Below are 7,959 nucleotides of genomic sequence, written 5' to 3'. Positions count from 1 at the left end.
GGGATTGCCTGCAGCCAAGACCACCATAAGCCAAACTATCCCCCCCGCCCCCCACCCCACCCCCCACACCCCACCCCCCGTACCCCACCCCCCGTACCCCATCTTACAAACACACGAAAGCACACACACAAACACACACGCAAACACATATGCATCACCACAACTCTTAGATCCGAGTTCCCACTGTGAATCATGCCAAGACAGCAGCCTTGAGGACGTGGGAAAGGAATAAGTGGGATGCGCACCAAGTTCCAATAGGCTGGAGATGGTACAAAACTGGATCCCTTTGAAACACACCAACTTCCCCATTAAAGTTAGTTCAGAAACTAAGGTCTTCAACCGACTCTTGTAGGAAGTTTTATTTCCATCTAATGGGCGATGCCTATGAATAGCAGCATGTAAGTGGAAGCCAGTCGCTGCGGATATTATTCGTAATATTTGTGCGTATGCCAACCGCCATGTGCCCGACAACCATTTCTGTTCTGTAGTCGCACCATGTGATAGAATCAATGTGTCCTTACCTGGGTTTTACTGTATTTTTTCTGTGGTAATATCCAACTAAAGGTATTCACTCTGGAACTGGCCAATAGTGCAGTGTTTATGTGCAATAAACAGGCTATGATGACATTATAATAAACCATACGAAACGTTATTTTGTGTCAACATGTCCTTTTGTGCTTCTGCCTTAACTATATGGAATGTACATCCACTATTCCACTATTAAAAATAACCACCATGGGAAAAAAAAAGCTGTGACTGCAAAGGCGTCGTAGCGGAATTGGATTTCCGTCGGTTGGCGACATACTCAAGGTCTCTCTTTATCTCACACTCGTGTACTTTCAGGCACATACACACACCTACTCACAGCATGTGTTGACAAAGATCGAAAGGACTCGCACTCCAGCTAATCTGTTCCCAAAGTGATGGACGTCCAATTGAAGTGCAGTCGGCTCGCTGTGTTTGTACAATGCTCTCCTCTGTTCTAGACTGTGGAGGAAAGAAGGAAATAAAGCTAGAAAGAAAGAAAGAAGGGAAACGAATGAACAAAAATACTTGCTTTTCTCCATCATGGTTATTAATGTATTTAGTATGGTTTCATATAGGGTCTAGTCATAACAGCTGACTTGGCTGCACTTCCCCCTTGTGGTAAAAAATGGCCATTACAAACCCTTACATTTACATTGTGGGTCATGGGGTCCCACTTGTGTGAGGCCCCTCTGAATATTCTAGCCAATGTCCTTATTTGACCGCAAAAGGGTTGCATGCACCACTTAGGTTTTGGGCCAGAACAACTATGAACCACTTCTTGTTTTGGGATACCTGCCAATTTCCCCTGTCCCATTTTGATTGACAAGCCTTAGTGCAAATAAAAATCCTCAGTCATTATATTGAATGTTACTTTACAGGGATGGATTTTAAACATTAATGGAAAAATTATGGCAATCTAAGGGAAAGAGATCTTGTAATCCCTAAACCTTCCCCTGGGGAAATCATTCTTTCTTACTTTTTGGATTGGGTAAGTGGGTGATTTTATCGGTTATAATTTATATCGATAAATCATAGTTTTTGCTGCTACTATAGCACGGCGACTACTTCTTATAATAATTGTATATGTTAACCAAACAAGAAACGTCCTCTATGCTCCTACCGTTTCTCTTCCATTGAGGAGTGTGTTGAACTTTGATTGACAGGCAAGATGGACTCCCCCGAAGCGGTGCCAAGTCTTAACCCGTACATACTTGTCACATAGAGTCTATCCAGAGGAGACGCATTCAACTCGAAACAGATCTTCTCACAGCGCATTTCACTCACTACTATAATGGCTGAAGGATGGCCATGCCATTTCTAACAAATTGTACTCAAATAATAGCTCTTGATTCACACCTACTACAACACCTTTAACTGTGCCCCATGTAGGCATACAATGCAATCAAGCCGTACAAAACATTTCATAGAGATACTAAACATTGCTGAAACATTTGATTATATATCACCCACACATCCAACCAGTCATCACAATGAAGTCAGCTATTGCTCGCATGCAAACACAACAGCTTAGCACACAAGGAGACATGAATAGAGGCAGGGACATGAACACATAACTCAACTATAATATGATTAATGGTGGGTCCTAAAATGACGCTGTGTGCGAGGCCTAGTGGTGGAATCGTAGGTAGTGTATCTTTTATTATCTTATTTATAGAGTTAAACACAAATTAAGCCTCAGCAAACTTTTGCATTATTTAATGTTTTGAAATGGTATACTCTCAGCCTGACACATAAAATGGACAAATAGTTTCAATTTTAAAAAGTCAACCCACATTAAATGTTTATTAGGAACATTATTACAAAAAAAGATTTTCTCGTTCTGATGAACAAGAAAAAACAGCTGACATAACCAACATCATTGTAGAACTACAGACTCACATGTACACAAATACATAATTTATTTGACATTGCATCACATTTTCTCTTAGCCTGGTCCTACCAGAATCTCGTACTTCATTTCATTTGCACAGAGAGTCTGGCCACTCTCCATTGACAAACGTTAACTCACTTGAAGGCGAGTGTCTGTTGGAGTTTAAAACTATTGGATCTGCCCAGTGCCACTGGATATGCCATAACCAATCGCTGACGTTTGACTACGACTCAAACCAGCGCACAACCTCAATGTCAATGTTCTCAGCCACTCCCTCTGTCCGCTCATTGGCCCAGCCAGAGGTTTGGCTGAGAAAACCCACAAACATACCGCAGACATAGACGTTGTACTGAAGGGAAATGAAAATTGAGCCAGGCTAATTCTCTCTCACCTCAGCGCATGCATCTGCTAAATCTTCTTTAAAATGCCAATGGAATGAAAATGAAAGCGTAGATGCATGCGCTTAGTGTACGGCAATGGTTCTTGTTCTTCTTCCAGAAGTAGCAGGTGAGGATGACACTCAGTCATCCTCACCTGCTACTTCTCAGATGAAGAAGTCAACATCCTCTTTTCAGGCAGAGGCACCCCTCCCATACAGAGCTTTGGTTCAGTCCACACGTACAGCATGTCCTGAAGACACACCAGAACCACCACCATCAAATATAAAGCAAATGAGTATGAGGAAAAATAGTTCAGATAAAACGACCCTCTCATGTAGATTAATAAAATGTATAGAAAACAACCTATCGAGGAGGAATGGTTCAGGAAAAAGCCCTTAGAAAAGGCCTCCCATATACAATTTGGGTCAGTCCACGTGTCCACCATATCCTAGATAGACACAAGAATAAAAATGTACCCAAGGCACGTAGAGTACAATTATTTAGGAAAAGTCATCCCCCTTAAACATGTGTAGCTTTTGGTTCATTCCATATAAAAATTATGCAACTTTTATTATACTAACACTTTGAATTGTATTCTGTTTAGGTCAGTGTAGAGAACACAGTTTGATCGTTTCGTAGGCTGTGTTCAATTGAGATAGTGTTTATTATTTTGTGTTATATTTTGTGTTAAAAATTATAGAGCCATTGTTGCAGCACTAGGGGTTGCAAGAAACCCCATGCACCCCAATGGTGATAAGACTCAGGTCAGTCAGTGTGTGTGCGTGTGCGCGTGTGTGCGTCCTTGTGTGCACCTGCTGTCCTCCCTTGCAGGCCCCTTCTATTTGATGGTAGTCCATTTCCGTGCACGTTGTACACGCCCCTGAACATTCCCACAGGAAGTGAAAAGTGAAACGTGTGACTAATTAATTCTGATTTATATGCAAAATAGTCATTTATCACATTGATAGTCGATAACACATTCAATTATTTATGTATGATGGATTCCCTTTCGGAATGCAAATAATGACTATTTTGATAGTAGATTAATCTGATGAGTAATAATAATAATATTAAAACATGAATACATTTAGGACATTTTTTTACGCATTAACTGCAATTAGCCGCATAATAATCGTGACACCGATGCAGAATAACCAAGTACATGATGCAACATCAGTAGACTAACCCTGCGTCTTAGATCTCCTACCCGTGAGTTGTCCTTGAGCGCTGATCTCCGGCCGACAGCGGAGCGTGACCACTGCGCTACGACCCGACTCACACGACAAGGTCATAAAAAAATAATAATAATCTAGCAAAAACGTTATTGAAACTTTTTAACTTTTGGGGGATTTTGGTAAAGGCATCATGTGAGAAGTACCGGTAGTGTTCACAGCTTCACATCCGGAACCTTCCATACCGTCCAGCGTAATGTCAACCATCACACCTGTTCACGAGACAAACACTTGTCACCTTGGATTGTCCTTTTCTTTGTCGTTGTAGTGTAGTGTGACAAATACTAGGATTTTATGACAAATTTGTCATTAGTCATAAATGTAGACATCTGTAAGTTACTTGTGAGTGAAATGCACTGTGCCATGTATCAATTTCTAGATGACTGCGCCTGCTTCTGTGCGAGGCAATTTTAGGCCCCCCTCAGATCATTTCTGACCAATCATGGCATATTTTCCCTGGTTGGTTCTGGGAATCAATCTTTCCTTTCAATCACAGGTGCATGAACCCTATTCGTGTTATTTTTACGTTCTGCTTACAAGACGCTGGCTGGCTCTGTGAAGTTCACACCAAGCCCAGTACCACTCAAGCGACATACACCCGGCCCTGATAAACAGACCGTTGGGCAGGGAATCAGGGGCTGGAGCCAGGGGAAAGGTTGAGAGTAAATGGCTGGTTTGTTGTCGACCCCATTCATGCCAGGAGGCGTTTTCTTCTCCCTGCTCAGTCCAGACAAAAGGACAGCGGCATGTCAGCCAAGATCCACAGGCTCAAGAGCAGTTCCTTCCTTTTACAAATACAACCGGCATACTTAATCTCTCACTACACTTAAATGAACATCCCCTCTTTCATAATTTATTTGAATAATTGTTATATTTTTACTGAACTGTTTTGTTTAATTTCATGCTTTATTTAATTGTTTAGCTGTATCCACCTAATCATTATTTATTGAAGAATTTTTTTTTTGTAACCCTTTTTCTATCATTTTTTCCCCATTTTAAACTTTTATGCTGATGTGCGGAATGCATTAACAAAACCAACCACTGCACTATAAACATCTGGAATCATGGTTCAACGGGGCGGGAACCTCACATACCTCTCCCCCACAGAGGCTGATGTTGAACTGATGGAAGTACTTGGTGCCCTTGGAGGTGAAGCTGGGGCCGTTCATCAGGGTCCCCACAGACCCCATGGGGCCCAAGTCAAAGCTCAGGGTCACGTGGCCGTCCATGTGGCTGAACTGAGAGTCGCTGAAACATTTAGCAACTGGTGTAGAGGAATCCAGGCATACACACACTGGCACACACATACTGATGAATAGACGGAGCAAGAACATGAGCCAATACAAAGTCGATAAAAATATACAGTGTCTTCCGAAAGGTGTCCATAAATTAAGCATGAATCATGAATAAAGAGATATGGGGTTTCTTTTATGAGTTATGAGTGAGTAAGATTTGTGAATTCAAGCTTCAATCTTATTGATTTGAGAAAGAAAGCATTCTCCTCCTCACCCCACCATCTCCCTACCATCTCTGAGCACATGGGCGTCACCATAATATAATTGGGGGGGGACACGTCCCCCCCACCCTTGAAAAAAAGTCATTTCGACCCCCCCACATTTGCCATCAAAAATATTAGTGCATGACTGGTCTACTAGTCCAGTGTTCTTTCCATCGCTTCACATTCAAATCCGTTCCACTTTGTCAGTAGGGTGAATACCCATATAAATAGAAATCCACTCTGCGTTTTCCTGTTTTTTTCAACACACAAAACAGCATCACGCACGCATTCAAAACACGCACCGAAGCCGACCGAAGCAAGCCTATGTTGAGAGTCGGATCAACGACAGCGACATGAGATGGACAAGGACTTTTTTTTTCGAAGAAGAGGAAAGTAAAGTAGTTGCCCAAGTTTTCCATTGAGTGGCCAAACAGCTAAATTGCGTTCTTCCATGGCCAAACACAGCCAGCTTTTCTGATAAGAATGTTAGTACCCTTATGAGACATTCTCTGGCATTAGCAATATTCAAAATCACAAAGATCAAATATTCGTGCCTAATAGCCTACTTTGTTGTATAAAAAACCTAGCCTATATATCATCAAGACATGTAAACGTTTTCAATGGCTGTTAAAATAAATAAATAAATATAAATATATATATATAACATAGTAGTAGTCAGTAATTGCAGACCATGCCAGCTCCAAGGAAAATCAATGAAAGAGGGAGATCATTTTAAATCTAAAAACATGGTAAAATGCACCAGAATGCGGGAAATTGCATCTACTTCTTTCAATTTTTTTCTGGGGGAGGACCCAGACCCCCCCTCAAAATATGTCCCCCCCACTCTCAAAAACCTGATGACGCCCTTGTCTGAGCACCACCACCCTCAAAAAGTGAGACTCACAAATAAAACGTGACATGAGATATGCCATAAAATGGCATATTGTACATTTAAGAGCTGATATATGTGTATTAATGTATAATAAATAAGTTGAAAAAACTTTTTGTTTCATAGAACAACTTCAGAATGAAAGTCACACATTTTGTCACAGCTGATAATGTCCTGAATTGAATGACGGGACTCACATTGCTGTTCCTGTGCTTGTACTCATAACCCAGGATCGGCTCTATTACGGCTAGACACCGCTTAAAAGACATGCCACAGGGTTGGCAAAGCTTGTACTAGCCAGTAGGGGGCAGTGGAACCGCACCTCTCACCCCATGCAATAAACCAATGAGAGTGGCATCTCCCATCCTCTTTAAGAGCCAGCGCATTTTGACTTGACGAGTTGATTTTTGACAGCGCGTTTGCAGTCTCCGCTGAGACAGATGCATGACCACATGAATTTCAAACTTCAAATGGCTCAGTTTATGGCCAAATAATAGGCATAATTAACACATGGAATAGCGTTTTCTTCTCCAACTTCAGAAACACTGATTCGTCATGTAAATTGCGATCAAATACTCATCAATCCTAAAAGTGATGGGCTTGTACACGATGTCTGGGTCAAGACATGTGTTTGCTGTACGGTGTTTGCAGATGCATTGATTTAAAAGTACAACTTACCGCTGTATCAGCTGTTCTTTCCCAAATCATTTAACCAATCATTTACCCTAAAACTAGATTTTGTTTTGGAAGCCTGGAATATACTTTGCTCGAATGTATTATTGTTATTATTATTTTTAACGCATGGCATAGCCTACTATAGGCCTACTTCATTCATGTTCATTCATGCAGTCAACAAAAATGTTTCCACAATCCACACGCTATTTCTATGCAGTTTCTGAATAAATAATGAATAATCTTTGACATCATAATATTTAAATCAGGTTAATAGTTTGCATGTTTGTGCTGTGTCAGGTATGCACACTGGTTTGGGGTGAAAAAGGTGAGAATGATGTGTAAGCCGAGGAAAACACAGACCCACTGGGGTTCCAGGGTTATACTCCGGGGAGTTAAAAAAACATTTTTAAATTATATATATATATATTATTTAAAAATATATATATATAAAAAAAAATATATATAAAAAAAAATATATATATATATAAAAAAAATATATATATAAAATATATATATTCAAAAAATATTTTAAAAAAATTATATTAAAAAAATTGACCTGCGCGCGCATCTTTTTTTTTGACCTGCGCATGTCCAAAAAAAAACCATGCGCGCAGGTTAAAAAAAAAACATATATATATATATATATATATACATTTTTAATTTTTTTTTTTTTTTTTTTTGACCTGCGCGCATGTTTTTTTTTATTAATGAAATAAACGTGAAATATACATACACAGACTAAAATGTTGTGATATGAAACAACTTTATTTATCTTATAACCAAGTCTCATATAAAAAATAAATATGGCCTTGCTTTTTCTTTGCAGAAAAATTAAAAATTGCAAAAACACCAATGATCATTCATAA

Source organism: Micromesistius poutassou, assembly GCF_964030765.1.
Source record: "Micromesistius poutassou genome assembly, chromosome: 13".
Lineage (NCBI taxonomy): Eukaryota > Metazoa > Chordata > Actinopteri > Gadiformes > Gadidae > Micromesistius > Micromesistius poutassou.
This window is presented reverse-complemented; position numbering follows the sequence as displayed.